The 20,312-nt window shown below is 45.4% G+C and overlaps 1 protein-coding gene across 6 annotated transcripts in view; it reads left to right on the forward strand.

Annotated features, from left to right (window-relative positions):
• Positions 1 to 20,312, forward strand: part of agtpbp1 (ATP/GTP binding carboxypeptidase 1) — a 410,793-nt gene that overhangs the window by 5,935 nt on the left and 384,546 nt on the right. The window contains exon 1 of one of the 6 annotated variants that reach the window (XM_085985199.1): positions 5,523 to 5,637. The exons of 4 other annotated variants lie outside the window; for them this stretch is intronic. The gene's annotated coding sequence lies outside the window, so the exon portion shown is untranslated. Of the gene's footprint in view, positions 1 to 5,522; positions 5,638 to 20,312 lie in introns of those variants that run through there. One more of the 6 variants, XM_085985177.1, reaches the window with a different exon arrangement.

A 20,312-nucleotide genomic window follows, 5' to 3' on the forward strand; every position in this document is an offset into this window, starting at 1 on the left:
AGCAGGAATAGGCCACTTGGCCCCTCGAGCCTGCTCCGCCATTCAGTAAGATCATGGCTGATCTAGGGCTCAAAGCCACTTCACTGCCCGCTCCCCATAACCCTTCACTCCCTTATCTTGCAAAAATCTGTCTATCTCCACCTTAAATGCATTTAATGACCCAGCCTCCATGATTCTCTGGGGCAGAGAATTCCACAGATTTACGACCCTCTCAGAGAAGAAATTCCTCCTCCTCTCAGTTCTAAAAGGGCGACCCTTTATTCTGAAACTATGCCCCCGAGTTCTAGATTCCCCCACGAGGGGAAACATCCTCTCTGCATCATCCTTGTCGAGCCCCCTCAGTATCTTTTATGTTTCAATAAGATCCCCTCTCATTCTTCTAAATTACAATGATTATAGGCCCAACCTGCTCAACCTTTCTTCATAAGCCAACCCCCTTATCTCTGGAATTAACCTAGTGAATCGTCTCTGAAATGCCTCCATTGCAAGTATATCCTTCTTTAAATAACCATATTCTCTCTTTTTTTTATGCCTATTTAAAACACAGTTTCAAAATGAACACAAATAGATGTTGTACATAGTCAAGTATTGAAAACGTTGCCTGGAAAAGCCCTAACCATTACAATCTATTGGACAGGTGTTTCTTTATGAAGAAAAAATGCCTGTTTCTTTGTATATACAGCACTGTGACTGAAGAATTGTAGTCTTGCTGGAGGTTGTGCATTGGAGTGCAGTGTGGATTGGACTGGGGCTTATTGGCATTGGGAAGCCATAAAAAGGATCATGAAGTATGGGAGTATATTGTGCTATTTGTGAGTTATTTATATTGTGATATTTTATTTTAAGGGTACATAGTGGGTGGTTGAGGAATTGTCATGTATCTAAGATTTTTTTTTCCTGCAATTTAATTGGGTAGAATTTTTTTTGGTGGAATATAATTCATGAACAACAAAAGTAGAAAATAACCAGGTCGAAAACGGAAAAAAACAGACGTTCCAGGGACTTGAGTAGAAAATCTAGGCTGATAGACCAGTGCAGTCTTTCAGATGAGATGTTAAACCGAGGCCCCGACTGCCCTCACAGTAGACATAAATGATCCCGTGGCACGATTTTGAAGAAGTGCAGGGGAATTCTTCCTGGTGTCCTGGCCAATATTTACCCCTTAACCGGTGCCACTAAACAGATGATCCAATCATCAACACATTGCCGTTTGTGGGACCTAGCTGTCTGTAAATTGGCTGCTGTGTTTCCTACATCACAACAGTGACTACACTTCAAAAATACTTCTTTGGCTGTAAACGCTTGTCCTGAGAGCGTGAAAGGTGCTATATAAATGCAAGTTTTTTTTAAATGCTTCTGGGTTTCACTCGCCCGCTACACCTGTTCGTCGATGCTCCATGCTGACTCCATCCTACCTACATCAACTTTTTCCCTCCACGTGACCTCTGACTTTAACTCTGGACTCCCTACTATTGTCTCCAACCTATTCCCTGGTACTACCAGGAAATATGTATTTCAATAATTGGTACATAACCGGGCCTATGTAACTTGAATTTTTCCCTGTGTCCATTCTCGTGTGCATTTTGGCTGCCACTTCGGACCTGATCTGCTCAACCATACCCTCACCACCACCTTTGATGCTCTGGTCCCTATTAAAACCCATTACCCTCTCACCCTGGCCGTTCCCCCAGTACAGCCCTCATCCTTGCTCCCTTAAGTCCAAGGGTCGCAGACTTGAACGGATATGGCAGACAACTAGTTTAGCCATTCACCACTAGATCTGGCTGAACCACATAAAGCATTATCGGCTCCTGCTCCCGTCTGCCAAGACTGCTCACTATTCCAGGATCATTCTGGAATGCAAAGATAACCACCAGCTTCTTTTCTCTACTGCTAACTGTCTTCTTAAACCCCCTCCCTTGTTTCCTCCACACTCACCTCCAACAATGAGTGCGAGGAGCTCATGGACTTCTTTGTCTCCAAGATTGAGACCCATCCGATCAGCTGCCTCTGCCACTTCCCTTCCTTCCCTCAGCCCACCGGGCCAAACTCCTTCTAAGGTTTCCCAGCCCTGAACTCGCATCTTTCTCCAGTTTCTCGCCAATCTCCCCTCACGACCTCTCCGACTTGTCCATGAGACCCACTTCCTGCTCCCTTGACCCTATTCGCACTAAACTGCTGACCACCCAACTTCCTTTTCTGGCTCCCATATTGGCTGACTGTTAACAGTTCTCTCTCCTCAGGTATTGACCCCTCCGTCCTTGCAAACTACTGCCCATCTCCAACTTCCTTTTCCTCTCCAAAGTCCTTGAACATGTAGGGGTCGATTTTTCCTGGAGCCGTCAGGCGGGGTTTCAGGCATGTGCGGGGGGGGAAATCCCGATTTCGGGGGTCCCGACACCATCCCGCCCAAAACCCGCCTCCACGTAAGTTTCAGGGGAGGCGGGTACCCGCCCCGCACTGGGACCCGCCGACCTGAGGCGGGAAGGGATTAGTGCCAATTAACTGCCTGTTAACAGGTAGTTAACAGGCAGTTTTTAGCCTAATCCCTATTTTGAGGGGTGTCGTGTGGGATTCCCGACGGCTCCAAACCACGCCAGGTTAGAGCAGGCGGGCCGTCGGGTTGAAGGACTTGGAGGGGTCGCAATGTCGATGTTCAGGTGAGTGATGGGTGCATGAGTGCAAAGGTAAGTGTGTTTGGTGTGTCTAAAGTAGTTTAAATTACCTGTACTTAACAGCCTTTCCTCCTCTAGGTTTCGGGAGTCCACTCAGCCGGCACTGAAAGCAAAATGGCTGCGAGCTGTCAAAAGTGACAGCCTTCAGCCTTCATTGCCGGTGAGACTTCTAACTGAGTCTGTGTAGAAGGACTCAGGTTAGAAGTCAGACTGTCAGTGTTTGACAGCTTCAAACAGCTGTGAAATACTGATATTTCATCTGTCAAGACCTCTTGACAGATGAAATTTCAGTCTGTGACGTCACCTGTTGCCGGGTGGCCCTTAATTGGCCTGCTGAGCCCACTGGGCGGGCTCAACAAGGTCAATCAAGGGAAAATCGCGTGGATTGGCTGAACGTCTATGTAGGCGGGACTAAAACCCGGAAGTTGTAGGCCCGCCTCCTTCCCGACAGCTTTATGAAAATCTACCCCTTTGTGTCCTTCCAAATCCGTGCCCATCTTTCCCAAAACTCCATGTTTGAATCCCTCCAATCAAATTTCCGCCCCTGCCACAGTACTGAAACGGCTCTCATCAAAGTCACAAATGACATTCTATGTGACTGTGACAAAGGTAAACTATCCCTCCTCGCCCTTCTTGACTTGTCTGCAGCCTTTGATACGGTTGGCCACTCCATCCTCCTCCAACGTCTCTCCACCGTCGTCCAGTTGGGTGGGACTGCACTCGCCTGGTTCCACTTTTAGCTATCAAGCCAGAGAATCACGTGCAATAGCTTCTCTTCCCATTCTTGCATCGTTACCTCTGGTGTCCCCCAAAGATCTATCCTTTGCCCCCCTCCTATTTTTCATCTACATGCTTCCCCTTGGCGACATCATCCGAAAATGCAGTGTCAGTTTCCACATGTACACTGATGACACACAGCTTTACCTCACTACCTCTTCTCTCGACCCCTCCACAGTCTTTAAATTGACTGACTGCTTGTCCGTCATCTGGTAGTGGATGGGCAGAAATTTTCTCCAATTAAATATTGGGAAGCCATTGTCTTCGGTCCCCTCCATTAACTCAGTTTCCTAGCTACCGACTCCATCCCTCTCCCTGGCTGAACCAGACTTCGCAAACTTGGTGTCATAGTTGACCCTGAAATAAGCTTCTGACCATACATATGCGGCATAACTAAGACCGCCTATTTCCACCTCCGCAACATCGCCTGTCTCCGCCCCTACCTCAGCTCATCCGCTGCTGAAACCCTCATCCATGCCTTTGTTACCTCCAGATTTGACTATTCCAACGCACTCCTGACTGGCCTCCCACATTCCACCCTACGTAAACTTGAGGTCATCCAAAACTCGGCTGCCCGTGTCCTAACTCGCACCAAGTCCTGTTCCCCCATCACTCCTGTGCTCGCTGACCTACATTGGCTCCCGGTTAAACAACACGTTGATTTTTTAAATTCTCATCCTTGTTTTCAAATCCCTCCATGGCCTCGCCCCTCCTGATCTCTGTAATCTCCTCCAGCACTACAATCTCCCGAGGTATCTGCCCTCCTCGAATTCTGCCCTCTTGCGCATCCCTGAGTATAATCACTCAACCATTGGTGGCCGTGCCTCCAGCTGCCTGGGCCCAGAGCTCCAGAATTCCCTCCCTAAACCTCTCCGCCTCTCTTTCCTCCTTTAAGTCGCTCCTTAAAACCTACCTCTTTGACCAAGCTTTTGGCCATCTGCCCTAATTTCTCCTTATGTGGCTTGGTGACAATTATTTTTCTTATAACACTCCTGTGAAGCACCTTGGAACATTTTACTACATTAAAGGCACTATGTAAATACAAGTTGTTGTTAACCAGTGAGGAAGATAAAAAATTGATCAATGACTCGACTGCAATTGTACAGAGAATAGACTTAATTCACAAAATCTGGACAAGAATTTTATTCTAAGGATTGAAACCATAGTACAGTATTTATTTAATGCTGACCAACAGTTTAAAAATCTTGTGTATTTTGGTCAGTTTTGAAGAAGTGTTTATGAATGGTTCTGGAGTAAATATGTTTAGGTATAATACTTGTTGATGAGAGGAAGCTTTTGATTAATTAATTAATATAAGCCCACATATGACAACTTTCAAACTCTTCCCAAAAATAATTGGTATACATATTCTTAAAATCTGGCATAACTGTTGACATAGCCAAAGAACGATTTTTTTAAAATCAGCAATAAACACACTATAAACTGATGGAAAACATAAAACTATGTTGATTTTGAAGTTAATGCATAGAAGTCGGTCAGTTTTCAGTAAACGTCACTCCTAATGAGTGATTGCCAGGCCTGGGGATGGGAATTACAAAGCAACTTATTCAAACAAGGTCTTTCCAGTGATCATCAGAGGTGGCATTGCAACTTTAGTACATCAATATTTCAATGCAGAGGTAGCAAATGAAATGGATTATAGTTCCAATAGGCAAAACATGAAAAAGCTACATTCGAGATTAAAGTATTTTTGAACATGCATGTAAGATAATAAACTCATGCCCCGTGGTATAATATAGCAACAGCGGGGCGCCGAGCGATAGGATGTATAGTTGCATTCACTTGATAAATATAGAGAGCTATTAGAAATGTCAAGAGTACAATTTACGATGTTTCCGAAAAAGAGTGAGACCGAATGCAAACTTATTGCAACACATGCTGAGCGGGTGCTGGCTTTTCAGAATGGGACAGGTCAAACTGGATTGCATTTTTAACCCCCCCAGGTAGGAGTGTCGGTGCAGGCGGGAGCGCTTTGGGTGAGTGGTGTCGTTTTGCAGGGGGAGGGTCCCGGTGGCTGGTGCTGACGCAGGCACGCGGTGACGTTGGGAGGCGTTCCAGAGGTTTGTATCAAAACAGCGGCGTTCCGTCGTCCGGTGCTTTGATACAGTAACTGCTCGCCCGGCACAGCGGGGGAAGGAAGAAGGCAGCAACCTCCTCTCATACGGTAGGAATCCGTTTCAGCGGGTCAGCTGCCGCCTTTCTGTTTGCTTAAAAATACCCATACTGATGTCTAGTGCAACTTGCATGTTAGAAAGCTGAGATATCTGTTCTGCAGAATGTCAGGCTGTGTAGGAAATAAAATGCTGACTGGCGGTCAGTTTGGTCAGTGACAGGCCCCGTCTTTCCATTGGGGTAGTGTCCGCTCACTTGCCTGAGCTCTGGTGCGCTGTACTGCCACTGCAAATCCTGGAATCACTGTGCGGATTGCTAATTATTAGTGATTGCATTAGCTCTAAGATTTAAAAAAAATATTATTTTATTAAAATTTCAACTACATAACCTGTAACGAAAACCCTAGCCCAGTTAGATCATGTTTCACACCTGTCAAAATATTTGAACGTGCGCTTACAGTTTTCACTGCGGTGAGAGCGCAATTGGGGATTTAAACCTCCGGGTACTGCAAGCTAGTGCAATATGTCTTATCAACAGAAGGTAACGCTGATGCTCAAGGAGATTGGACTTGGTTGAATATATTTTCCTACTGCTGCCAGTATTACGGCAGCCACTTAAACCTGCACCCTTCAATTTATAGTGTATTTTCTGTAACAGTTGAACGCCTGGATTCAAATTAGTATGAATGCCTCTGTGATCCCTGTTATTAAAAGCTTATAAATCAGAACATTGCATGTTTGCGGATAATATTGACTACTGTTGGAAAGGTTGGGAATTCCTATTTGCCAATTAGTTGGTTTTTACACTACAATACCTGAGGGTAATTAATGATTGTAAAATATTAACAGTAACTTCCATTAAAAAATATTTTATTAAATATTTTTGAAAGATGAATATTAAAATTTGGCCTGTATGATTCACATGGAATCTGCATGCAAAATACCAAGCAAAAAAGGCAGTTTCCATAAGCAGACTGCATATCCTATGAATTGAAAACTGCACCCTTATGCATTAGGTGAGTGAAATAGCGTGCCGAGGAACTGCCAAGCATACCTTAACTAAGTATAACACATTGGAGATCATCTGGGATACCCATTAGGTTTTTCTGTCCACTCCAAAAAAAACAAAAAAAAACAATTAGATCACACTATCAAACTATTGTGCCTGGCTCTATACGTAGATTTACATAGAATGTACAGCACGGAAACAGGCCGTTTGGCCCGACAGGTCCATGCCGGTGTTTATGCTCCCTATGAGCCTCCACCCACCCCTCTACATCTAACTCTATCAGCGTAACCTTCTATTGCTTTCTTTCTTATGTGTTCATGTAAGCTAACAAGACAGAAGCAGTAAGACATCAGATGGTACAAATACTTAGAAAACAATAAAGACACAATCAGTCTACAAGAGGTTAAAATACCTTCTGTAGAGTGAATTTCTTACATTGAATGCAATGCGATATTGGCTTTTAGATGAAAGTCTTTCATAGGCTTTCAGCAATGCAATATGATATGTGATTCTTATTGAGACCAAGCATGGATTCCAGAAACTGAACTGAAGATACTGACAAAAATCTGCAGTATGTATTCCATATCAAAAGGTATCTGAATAAAGATCTGTCAGTCATATTTAAATCACAATTGGAGAGACAATGATATTTGCATTTTATGCGAATGAGCAAGCCAGAACCCGTTGATGCTTTAAAAATATATTTTGAATTTCTTCCTGAAAAAGCCCCTGTGATAGTTGAGTCATGTAGGATGTAATGTAGTTAGCTGTAAACTCGCATAAGTTGATACCTGTGAGAAATTAAACTGATGAGCATAGTTTGGAATCTACAAATGAAATACCGACTGTTGTCCAAAGGACCAGTAATTTGATAAGCATCAAGAACCAAGGTTCCTGGAACATGAGGACAACTGGGTTCCAGCCTGCATCGTTTAGAAGGGAAAGGCAGTCTCCCTCTTAATCCAATCTCCACCTTAATTTTAGCTATTTCTAAAACACATTTTTCATATATCTTTGGCTTTATTACAAATATAATAGTGGTCTCTCAAATTATTACACTCAACATGGAAAGTTTGTAATTGGATTATAGTACATGTGGAAAATCTTTACTGTATGTACACTAATTAAGCCTTAGATTTTTTAAACATTTTTATTAAACTTATACAGTAGAATAATATGGCTGTTATTAACTCGTGGGGTTAACTTCATGTACGACTAATCTTCACTATGACTATTTTTATCAGTGACGACATTGATTTGTTCGATGTACTCTCTGAGCCCTCAATCCATCCCCATTTCTTTAGTGGGCAAAGTACACTTTGAACTGAATTGAAATTAGCAACAGGTTTATATTTTTAAGCTATCACAGAATATTTCTGCATGCAGTAGCCAGGGTCTCAATTCAATTTTCCTTTGTTTTCAGGGCTAGCTGTGGGGTTTACTGCTCCTTTTTGAGACAGCACACTCATATTAAAAAGGATTGTAGGGATGCCTTCTGTGTTGTTGACATTTAAAAATAACAATACTTTTGTTTTTCATCATTACAAGTACATGTCTTATAAACTATCAGTTCATTTAAGTAAAATAAAAACAGAAAATGCTGGAAATATGCAGCAGGTCAGGCAGCATCTGTGGCGAGAGAAACAAAGTTAACGTTTCAGGTCAATGACCTTTCGTCTGAACTGGCTGTTCATTTTAGTGTGTGGAGGGGGTGGGGGGTGGCGGTGGTAAGAGGGATTCAGTAGCTTGAGAACAAAGCACCATATAGAGTTCTACCACTTAGAACATAAGCAGTTGGAAACGCTCCACTACTTTCTTGAAATCACAGGTATTGCTGTGATTCTGATTCAGACACCTGATCATAAATTTATCGGTGTACAATAGCAAATACTGTACAGTAAATAGTTCATTACTTTAGAGTTATGAGATTGACTACAATAACCGTGAAACATTGTAGCTTTAATGTTATCAATATTTTATTTCAAAGTTCAGAATAAAACTGAATTATTTGTATTAAACAAGAAAATGAGTTCTGTGTGTGTATGTTTTCTCCTTTTTGGTACTTATGAATCACGAATTTTTGCAAATGGATGACTTATATTTCAGACACTACAACCATTCAGGTTGCTCAGAGCTAATGTTGAAGTAATAATTTTGTCCAGTAGAGTGGGGGCATTTAAAGAAATGTTGGCTTTGGTGAAATCTGTTCATCCAAACAAAAGATATGAGCATAATGATTGGTAAGTTTCTGTTTATATTTTTATCTTAAAAATGGCACAGGTTTAAAAAAAAATGCTGTTTATGGTGCAGCTTGGTGGCACTTAAGGTTAGTGTAGCAGATGCTATTCCTCAGAGAGGCGCGATCTGAGTTTATGGCAGTGATTCTCCGTATGTGAATTTGCAATTTTGTTTTTCTGTGGGGTGGGAGGGCAAGGAAGGGAGGTGGCAGACACAGAGCAGAGGAAATGGGGAAAATAGTGACTAATCTCGTACACTGTAACAGAAGTAGCCAGATACCCGGAAACATTATCCACATACCTTCTCAGCTAGTGCTGCTGAAGGGGAGAAGTAAAACATTTTTTTTTTTTTTTTTTTTTTTAAAGTGTGGGTGTGGTGGGGTGGAAGGAATGCAAATAATGATTGACAACCTCCAAGGTTGAAGCATTCCAGAAAATAGACATCTCTATATTGTTGATGCTGCTTTCCAATGTGAGCTGCCATGTTTTCAATGTGTGTTCCCCCCTTCTTCGCAATCATTATTGTCTGTAAATGTGGATTTAAAACAATCACTGCTCACACTCATCAAAATCTTGGATCTATATTATATGACCCTGGTAAAGCTTTGGTTTAATCTCATTTGAGTACAGAACTCCATGTTTCTTAATGTTTTGTTCTGACCATACCATAGCTTCTGGGATGTACCAAACCCAGTTACATTTATCTCAAGACTTACCATTAGAATGTACTTGCTTTTGGCAGTTTAAACTAACTGACCATATCAGACATTTTTGCTTGATGGATTTTAGTTCCAACATGTACATATTTTTTTATTCATTGATTGGATGTGGGCGTCGCTGGCTAGGCCTGCATTTAGTGCCCATCCCTAATTGCCCTTGAGAAGATGGTGGTGAGCCGCCGCCTTGAACCGCTGCAGTCCATAAGGTGTAGGTACACCCACAATGCTGTTAGGAAGGGAGTTCCAGGATTTTGGCCCAGTGACAGTGAAGGAACGGCGATACAGGTCCAAGTCAGGATGGTGTGTGGCTTGGAGGGGAACTTATAGGTGGTGATGTTCCCATGCGTCTGCTGCCCTTGTCCTTCTAAGTGGTAGAGGTCGCGGGTTTGGAAGGTGCTGTTGAAGGAGCTTTGGCGAGTTGCTGCAGTGCATCTTGTAGATGGTACACACTGCAGCCACAGTGCGCCGGTGGTGGAGGGAGTGAATGTTGAAGGTGGTGGATGGAGTGCCAATCAAGCGGGCTGCTTTATCCTGAATGGTGTCGAGCTTCTTGAGTGTTGTTGGAGCTGCACTCATCCAGGCAAGTGGAGAGTATTCCATCACACTCCTGACTTGTGCCTTGTAGATGGTGGAAAGGCTTTGGGGAGTCAGGAGGCGAGACACTCGCCGCAGAATTCCCAGCCTCTGGCCTGCTCTTGTAGCCACAGTATTTATATGGCTGGTCCAGTTCAGTTTCTGATCAATGGTAACCCCCAGGATGTTGATAGTGGGGATTCAGCGATGGTAATGCCATTGAATGTCAAGGGGAGATGGTTAGAGTCTCGCTTGTTGGAGATGGTCATTGCCTGGCACTTGTGTGGTGCGAATGTTACTTGCCACTTGTCAGCCCAAGTCTGAATGTTGTCCAGGTCTTGCTGCATATGGACACGGACTGCGTCAGTATCTGACGAGTCTCGAATGGTGCTGAACAGTGCGCAATCATCAGCGAACATCCCCACTTCTGACCTTATGATGGAGGGAAGGTCATTGATGAAGCAGCTGAAGATGGTTGGGCCTAGGACACTGCCCTGAGGAACTCCTGCAGTGATGTCATGTGATTGAGATGAATGACCTCCAACAACCACAGCCAACTTCCTTTGTGCTAGGTATGATTCCAACCAATGGAGAGTTTTCCCCTTGATTCCCATTGACTTCAGTTTTGCTAGGGCTCCTTGATGCCACACTAGATCAAATGCTGCCTTGATGTCAAGGGCAGTCACTCTCACCTCACCTCTTGAGTTCAGCTCTTTTGTCCATGTTTGGACCAAGGCTGTAATGAGGTCAGGAGCTGAGTGGCCCTGGCGGAACCCAAACTGGGCGTCAGTTAGCAGGCTATTGCTGAGTAAGTGCCGCTTGATAGCACTGTCGACGACACCTTCCATCACTTTGCTGATGATTGAGAGCAGACTGATGGGACGGTAATTGGCCGGGTCGGATTTGCCCTGCTTTTTGTAGACAGGACATACTTGGGCAATTTTCCACATTGCCGGGTAGATGCCAGTGTTGTAGCTGTACTGGAACAGCTATTTGAATTCAAACTTTCTCCTATTGAACAAAGATTAAATATGTTATCAGTACATTTAATTCAGGGATCTTGATTATTCATTGTCAAACAGGTGCATTATGGGATACAGAGAAGGGGCTGAGTTCATAGAAACATGGAAGATAGGAGCAGGAGTAGGCCATTCAGCCCCTCGAGCCTGCACCGCCATTTAATGAGATCATGGCTGATCATCCAAATTCAGTACCCTGTCCCTGCTTTCTCCCCATATCCCTTGATCCCTTTAGCCTTGAGAAATATATCTAACTCCTCCTTGAATATATTTAATGAATTGGCCTCAACTGCCTTTTGTGGTAGAGAATTCCACAGGTTCACCACTCTCTGGGTGAAGAAATTCCTCCTCATTTCTGTCCTAAATGGCTTACCTCTTATCCTTAGACTGTGACACCTGGTTCTAGACTCCACCGCCATCAGGAACATCTTTCCTGCAACTAGTCTGACTAGTACTGTTAGAATTTTATAAGTTTCAATGAGATCCCCTCTCATTCTTCTAAACTCCAGCGAATATAAGCCCAATCGACCCAATCTCCTCATACGCCATTCCTGTCATCCCAGGTATCGGTCTGGTGAATCTTCGCTGCACTCTCTACATGGTAAGAACATCCTTCTTCAGATAAGGCGACCAAAACTGCACACAATACTCAAGGTGTGGCCTCACCAAGGCCCTGTACAACTGCAGCAAGACATCCTTGTTCCTGTACTTGAATCCTCTCGCTATGAAGGCTAACATACCATTTGCCTTCTTAACCGCCTGCTGCACCTGCATGCTTACCTTCAGCGACTGGTGCACAAGGACACCCAGGTCTCGTTGCACTTCCCCTTCTCCCAATCTATTGCCGTTCAGAAAATAATCTGTCTTCCTGTTTTTTCCACCAAAGTGGATAACCTCACATTTATCCACATTGGGCAGATGCATGGCAGATGCAGTATAATCACTCAACCTGTCCAAATCATACTGGAGTTTCTTGGCATCCTCCTCACAGCACACACGCCCACCCAGCTTTGTGTCATCTGCAAATTTGGAGATATTACATCTAGTTCCCTCGTCTAGATCATTAATATATATTGTGAACAGCTGGGATCCTAGGACCGATCCCTGCGGTACCCCACTAGTCACTGCCTGCCACTCGGAAAAAGACCCGTTTATTCCAACTCTTTGCTTCCTGTCTGCCAACCAGTTCTCTATCCAAGTCAATACCTTGCCCCCAATCCCATGTGCTTTAACTTTACACGCTAATCTCTTATGCGGGACCTTATCGAAAGCCTTCTGAAAGTCCAAATACACCACATCCACTGGTTCTCCCTTATCTATTCTACCAGTTACATACTCAGAAACTTCCAGTAGATTAGTCAAGCACGATTTACCTTTTGTAAATCCATGTTGACTATGTCCGATCCTGTCACTGTTTTCCAAGTGCTCTGCCATTACATTTTTTATAATGGACTCTAGCATTTTCCCCAATACCGATGTCTGGCTTACCGGTTTATAATTCCCCGTTTTCTCTCTACCACCTTTTTTGAATAGTGGGGTTACATTAGCTACCCTCCAATCCATGGGAACTGTTCCAGAGTCCATAGAATTTTGGAAGATGACCAGCAATGCATCTACTATTTCTAGGGCCACTTCCTTAAATACCCTAGGATGTAGATTATCAGGCCCTGGGGATTTATCGGCCTTCAATCCCGTCAATTTCCCTAACACCATTTCCCTACAAATACTGATTTCATTCAGTTCCTCCATCTCATTAGACCATATGTTCCCCGACATCTCTGGGAGGTTATTTGTGTCCTCCTTTGTGAAGACAGAACCAAAGTATATATTTAATTGGACTTCCATTTCTTTGCTCCCCATTATAAATTCCCCTGATTCTCACTGCAAGGGTCCTACGCTTGACTTCACCAGTCTTTTCTCTTCACATATCTATAGAAGCTTTTACAGTCACTTTTTATGTTCCCTGCAAGCTTACTCTCATACTCTATTTTCCTCCTCTTAATGAATCCCTTTGTCCTCCTTTGCTGAATCCTAAACTGCTCCCAATCCTCAGGTTTGCTGCTTTTTCTGGCCAATTTATATGTCCTCTCCTTGGCTCTTATGCTATCCCTAATTTCCCTCATTAGCCACAGTTGAGTCACCTTCTTTGTTTTATTTTTATGCCAAACCGGGATGAACAAATTCTGTAGTTTATCCATGCGATCTTTAAATGTTTGCCATTGCCTATCCACCGTCAACCCTTTAAGTAACATTCCCCAATCCATCCTAGCCAACTCGTGCCTCATACTATCGTAGTTTCCTTTATTTAAATTCAGGACCCTAGTCTCTGAGTCATCTACTTTACTCTCCATCTTAATGAAGAATTCGATCATATTATGATCGCTCCGCCCCAAGGGGCCTCACACAACAAGAATGCTAATTAATCCTTTCTCATTACATAATACCCAGTCTAAGATGCCCTGATCTCTAGTTGGTTCCTGGTCATATTGGTCCAGGAAACCATCCCGTATATACTCTAGGAATTCCTCCTCCACAGTATTGTTACTAATTTGGTTAGCCCAATCTATATGTAGATTAAAGTCACCTATGATAACTGCTGTGCCCTTATTGCACGCGTCTCTAATTTCCTGTTTAATGCCATCCCCAACCGCAGCATTACTGTTTGGGGGTCTATATACAACTCCCACTAATGTTTTCTGCCCCTTGGTATTTCTCCGCTCTACCGATACAGATTCCACATCATCAGAGCTAATATCCTTCCTTACTATTGTGTTAATCTCCTCTTTAACTAGCAATGCTACCCCACCTCCTTTTCCTTCTCGCCTGTCTTTCCTGAATATTGAATACCCCTGGATGTTGAATTCCCAGCCTTGGTCACCCTGGAGCCATGTCTCCGTAATCCCAATTATATCATATCCGTTTACATGTATTTGCGCAGCTAATTCATCCACCTTATTATGAATGCTCCTTGCATTAAGACACAAAGCCTTCAGGCTTGTTTTTTTAACACTCTTAGACCTTTTAAAATTATTATTTACTTTGGCCATGTTTGATTTAAACCCTTGATTTCTCTGACTTCCACATTTGCTTTTCTCCTTCCTGTCGTTTGCTTCTATCCTTGCTTCCCTTTCCTCTGTCTCCCTGCACAGGTTCCCAACCCCCTGCCATTTTAGTTTAAACGTTCCCCAACAGCACTAGCAATCACTCCCCCTAAGACATCAGTCCCGGTCCTGCCCATGTGCAAACCGTCCAGTTTGTACTGGTCCCACCTCCCCCAGAACCGGATCCAACGTCCCAGGAATTTGAAACCCACCCCCTTGCACCATTCCTCTAGCCACATATTCAGCTGAAATATCCTTCTATTTCTACTCTGACTATCCTGAGCTTACTACCTTTTGAGGTCCTATTTTTTAATTTACCTCCTAACTCCCTATATTCAGCTTTCAGGACCTCACCCCGGTTTTTACCTATATCGTTGGTACCTATATGCTCCACGACAACTGGCTGTTCACCCTCCCCCTCCAGAATGCCCTGCAGCCGCTCCGAGACATCCTTGACCCTTGCGCCAGAGAGGCAACATACCATCCTGGAGTCTCGTTTGTGGCCGCAGAAACGCCTATCTATTCCCCTTACAATAGAATCCCCTATCACTATAGCTCTCCCGCTCTTTTTCCTCCCGTCCTGTGCAGCAGAACCACCCATGGTGCCAGGAAGTTGGCTGCTGCTGCCTTCCCCTGATAAGCCATCTCCTTCAACAATATCCAAATTAGTATATCTGTTTGAGAGGGGGATGGCCACAGGGGACCCCTGCACTACCTGCCTGCGCCTACTACTCTGCCTGGTGGTCACCCATTCCCTTCCTGCCTGTGCAGCCTTTACCTGCGGTGTGACCAACTGATTAAATGTGATATCCACAATGTCCTCAGTATCGCGAATGCTCCAGTATGTATCCATTCGCAGCTCCAGCGCCACAATGGGGTCTGTCAGTAGCTGCAGCTGGATACACTTCCCGCACACATGGTCGTCAGGGACACAGGAAGTGTCCCTGATTTCCCACATAGCGCAGGAGGAGCATGCCACGGGGCCGAGCTGTCTTGCCATGACATACCCTTTAATTAATTTAAATCAAATCAGTTCCACTAATTACACTACAATTAAATGATATATTCAAGGGCCCTTGGTTACGAGCACTCCCCGATACACAACAGGGACCTTAGAAAATATAACCACAAAAATTACGACCTTCTAAATTTTATAAACTATTAATCTTAACTGTCAAACTATAGATTAGTATAAATACTCACCTGGCCGTTCTCACCCAATCAGCTGCTTCCTCTTGCCCGCGTCACTTTTTGAATCATGACGTGACTCCGGAACGCCGCTGCCAGTCTGTGAGATTGGTAAGCCTTGTACCGCCGCTCTCTCCGCTCCCGACACTGGCCTCAATCAGCTCCCTCCCTTTCTGCCGATGTCACTTTTGACTTCTGACGTCACTCTTTGAAAATTCTGCCAGTGCTGAGTTGGTACCGCCGCCGCCGCCTCGCCGCTCCTCCCAGGTCCGTACTGCTGCCGCCGCTGCTGCTGTGGGGCCTATCTGCGCCTCGGGCTCTCTTTATATCGCCGCCGCCTCGCCGCTCCTCCCAGGTCCGCACTGGCACTGCTGCTGCTGTGGGGCCTACCTGCGCCTCGAGCTCTTTTTATATCTCCGCAGCCGCCTCGCCGCTCCACCCAGGTCCGCAATGCCGCCGCTTTCTTTCGCTTGCAGATGTGACGGAAATGCATAGCTGCTTAGAAATGTGACTCTTTTTGGAATTCAAGGGCACTGTTTGCAAACCTGCCACTTCAGATAGTTCAGGTAGTTCCTTTGCCTTCCCTTTAGGCAGGTCACTCCTCCGTAGACAGCTTCAGGAGAGATTGAGAATTCTGATTTTCTGGTTGATACTTGCAGGATGCTATCACATTAACTGAACTGCCTAGAATATGTCATGCTACAGAGTACTGTATTGGAACCCTAGTGTGCTGCATCAGAGTGTTACATTGCAGTTTCACACCTTAATCCTCTTCCGTAATAATAATTCATGGCTTGAGCATATGCTTTCCTGCAGGGAGATAGGATCACCTTAACAAACACTTTTGCACCTCTTTAGTGTTTGGTTCTGGAGTTGCATTGGCAGAGTACTGGGAGCCATGTAGACTGAGACAGTATGGGGAGATCCAAGAAATGGGAGTGCAAAAAAAAAAGCATATGCCACCATGCCCCTGCTGAAAAGATAAATAACACCAGAAAATTAACTAGGAATTTGGGGACTAATTTCAGTCAGCTGTGTATTTAACATTACCAGTTTTGTCTCTTAGACCACTGTCCAGATGGCTGAATGAATGGGGCATATTTGGGAGGGTGCCACAACCATTCCAGCAATTGTTTGGAATGAAGAGGTGGAATTTATGATGTTTGTGCAAGGATCTTGAGTTGGCCATTGAATGTTCTATTACAGCTGGTCATTCTGAGGGTTTGTTTCTATATATTTTCCTAATCCTCCACCATTAGAATTGTAGAAATGGCAGCATTGAAGGAAGTTGTTTGCTCTGATGTGTCCAAATTAAAGCTATCTAGTCTGGTCCCCTTTCCCTGTACTTTTTAATATTTTCCTCCTTGTGTTTATCTAATTTTGCCTTAAATGTTGCTAGCTGGTGACATGGAAGTGAATGTGGTGCACAAGGTGAAAATTTGTGTTTGGGAATCTATTGTGAGGTATAGGAGGAGTACTAATGGGTTGGCCTGCACTGAAGTCTATGAAGTACAGCTGTACCCTGGAGCTAGCAGTATTGATTGTACTGGGAAAGTGGATTTTGTTTGGTTAATTAGTTGAAGCATATGATCTGGCTCTTGAGTTTGGCTTAATCTGGAGGCTTGTTTTGTCACCCAGGATCTAATGCTTGAAGCAAATTAGGAGCATACCATGTGGTAGATTGGGTAGAGGGTTGGTGGAGCCATAAAAAGATCTTCAGGGAGGTACGTGTCTCTACCTGTGATTTAGTGCAACAATGGAGTGCTTTGGACCTCTGTTCTTTTCTGGGAAGGTAGCTGTGTTAAGGGGGTTCATCGAGAAGCTCCAGTCTCTATCACCAGACATGGGGTTTGCTGATATTTTGACCAAGGGAACAAACTTTATTGGTTAAATTTTAAAGCCCAGATACGTGTCGCAGTGTACTTTTGTCAGATCACAGAATAATTTGAAAATATGGTGCAAAGTGTAGTAAAATCTGAGCATGACTGGTGTAGTTTTGTCGAGTTAATTTGAAGAGTCTCGTGGCCATCCTCAGTACATGAGGTTGACGTCATTGAAAGAATGATGAATCCTTACTGGAGAAAATGCTGAATAATGTGAAGCTTTTGCTGCCTTTTATATCAGTATTGATTGAGTATATATTATAAGTCTTCAAGGCAATAATTTGAGAATTAACAGCAGTTTCCTTAACCGCAGAATGTAAGGGCATGCAACACTTCAGTCTGTACCTCTATTGTCTGTACTGGATTTTTAAATTTGTGATATTGCTGTAATGTTGGATTCAGTTTAAAGGGGTTAACTCCCCAAGGGTATGTAACATCTTTTTCTCAAAATTCTCATTCCAACAAGTGTGATATGCAATGGAAATTAGTTATCAAAGAGGGGATCGTTGTGTACAATCTCAAGCAATCCATGCCAATCTGATAGATTTGGTTCCTAGGTGAAGCCTAATGTGTCGGCATTGTGATGCGCCATCAATTACTCAAAAGACTGAGGTTGAGCGAGTAACAATCAGGCTTTTATTAACTAAAGAATGAAGGTCTTGTCTCGAGTGGTCGACCCGTCCAGAATACTAAGGGACTGGGAGGTAGTCACTTATATACCTGGAATAGTGGGAGGAGTCAGCCGAGGCATGTCCAGACCTGTACCTATTGGAATACACATACAGACACAAACAGGTAGAACAGTGGTTTACCACATTCACCCCTTGTTTAAAAATGAGTCCGGCGGGGTGAAGTGTATTTAAAAGTTCGTGTATTGGAGTCTCTCCGGAGGTCTTGTCTGCCGCTGTGATCGACGTGGCGACGGCAGGGGTGGTGGAGCTTCCGGCGTCGCGTCCCGTGTAGGCTGGGGCCCTGGAGTGTAGTCCTCGTGGGTGACGGTCCAAGGCGAGCCGGCTGCTGGGGTTGGATGTCGGGTCGTGGGGGGGGGGGGGGGGGTGGTAATGGGTAGTGGGTTACAGCGGTCCCCGAGGGTGCGAGGTCTCGTATGGAGACTGTGTCCTCCCGCCCGTCCGGGTACGCAATGTAAGCGTACTGGGGGTTGGCGTGGAGGAGGTCGACCCTCTCGACCAGGGGGTCCGTTTTATTGGCCCTCACGTGTCTTCTCAGTAGTACCGGCCCTGGGGACGTCAGCCATGGTGGTAACGATGTCCCCGATGTGGACTTCCTTGGGAAGACAAACATTTTCTCGTGAGGGGTGGCATTGGTGGCAGTGCAGAGCAGTGACCGAATTGAGTGGAGCGCATCGGGGAGCACCTCCTGCCAGCGGGAGGTCGGAAGGCCCCTAGACTTTAAGGCTAGTAGGGCGGCCTTCCAAACTGTTGCATTCTCTCTTTCCACCTGCCCGTTCCCCCGGGGGTTGTAACTGGTGGTCCTGCTTGTGGCTATACCCCTAGCGAGCAGGTACTGGCGGAGTTCGTCGCTCATAAACGATGAGCCCCGGTCGCTATGGATATAGCTGGGGAAACCGAACAGGGTGAAGAGGCTGTTCAGAGATTTAATGACCGTGGCACTGGTCATGTCCGGGCAGGGGATAGCGAACGGGAACTGGGAGTACTCGTCAATGATGTTGAGGAAGTACACATTGCGGTCGGAGGAGGGGAGAGGCCCTTTGAAATCGACGCTCAGGCGTTCGAAAGGGCGAGTGGCTTTTATCAGGTGGGCTCTGTCTGGTCTATAAAAGTGCGGTTTGCACTCAGCGCAGACTTGGCAGTTCTTGGTCATGGTCCTGACCTCCTCGATGGAGTAAGGCAGGTTGCGGGCCTTGATGAAGTGGAAGAACCTGGTGACCCCCGGGTGGCAGAGGTCATTGTGGAGGGCCCTCAGCCTATCGATCTGCGCGCTGGCGCAGGTGCCACGCGATAGGGCATCTGGGGGTTCATTGAGCTTCCCAGGCCGGTACAAGATCTCGTAATTGTAGGTGGAAAGTTCGATTCTCCACCTCAAGATCTTGTCATTTTTGATTTTGCCCCTCTGCTTGTTGTTGAACATAAAAGCAACTGAACGCTGGTCAGTGAGCAGGGTAAATCGTTTTCCGGCCAGGTAGTGCCTCCAATGACGCACAGCCTCCACGATAGCCTGGGCCTCCTTCTCGACCGCGGAGTGTCTGGTCTCCGGGCCCTGGAGGGTTCGTGAGAAGAATGCCACAGGTCTCCCCGCCTGATTAAGGGTGGCGGCCAGAGCAAAGTCGGACGCATCGCTTTCCACCTGGAAGGGGATGGATTCGTCCACTGCGTGCATGGTGGCTTTGGCAATGTCCTCCTTGATATGGTGGAAGGCCAAGCGGGCCTCTGCCATCAGGGGAAAAGAGGTGGATTTGATCAGTGGACGGGCTTTGTCTGCATAGTAGGGGACCCACTGAGCGTAGTAGGAAAAAAACCCTAGGCACCTCTTCAGAGCTTTTAGGCAGTGGGGCAGTGGGAGTTCCATAAGGGGACGCATCCGGTCCGGGTCGGGACCGATGACCCCGTGTTCCACAACACAGCCAAGGATGGCGAGGCGGTCTGTGCAGAATATGCACTTCTCCTTGTTATATGTCAGGTTCAGGAGTTGGGTGGTGCGGAGGAATTTTTCGAGGTTTGCGTCATGGTCCTGCAAGTCATGGCCGCAGATGGTCACATTGTCTAGGTAAGGGAAAGTGGCCTGCAGCGCGTTTTGATCGACCATCCGGTCCATCTCCCTTTGGAAGACGGAGACCCCGTTGGTAACGCCGAAGGGAACCCTAAGGAAGTGATAGAGGCGGCCGTTTGCCTCGAAAGCAGTATACTGGCGGTCCTCAGGGCGGATGGGTAGCTGGTGGTATGCTGATTTCAGGTCAATGGTCGAAAAGACGCGGTACTGCGCGATCTGGTTGACCATGTCAGCTATGCGGGGGAGTGGGT

Source organism: Somniosus microcephalus, chromosome 1 (assembly GCF_052327205.1).
Source record: "Somniosus microcephalus isolate GS21.2 chromosome 1, FLI_Smic_1.0, whole genome shotgun sequence".
NCBI classification, from domain to species: Eukaryota; Metazoa; Chordata; class Chondrichthyes; order Squaliformes; family Somniosidae; genus Somniosus; species Somniosus microcephalus.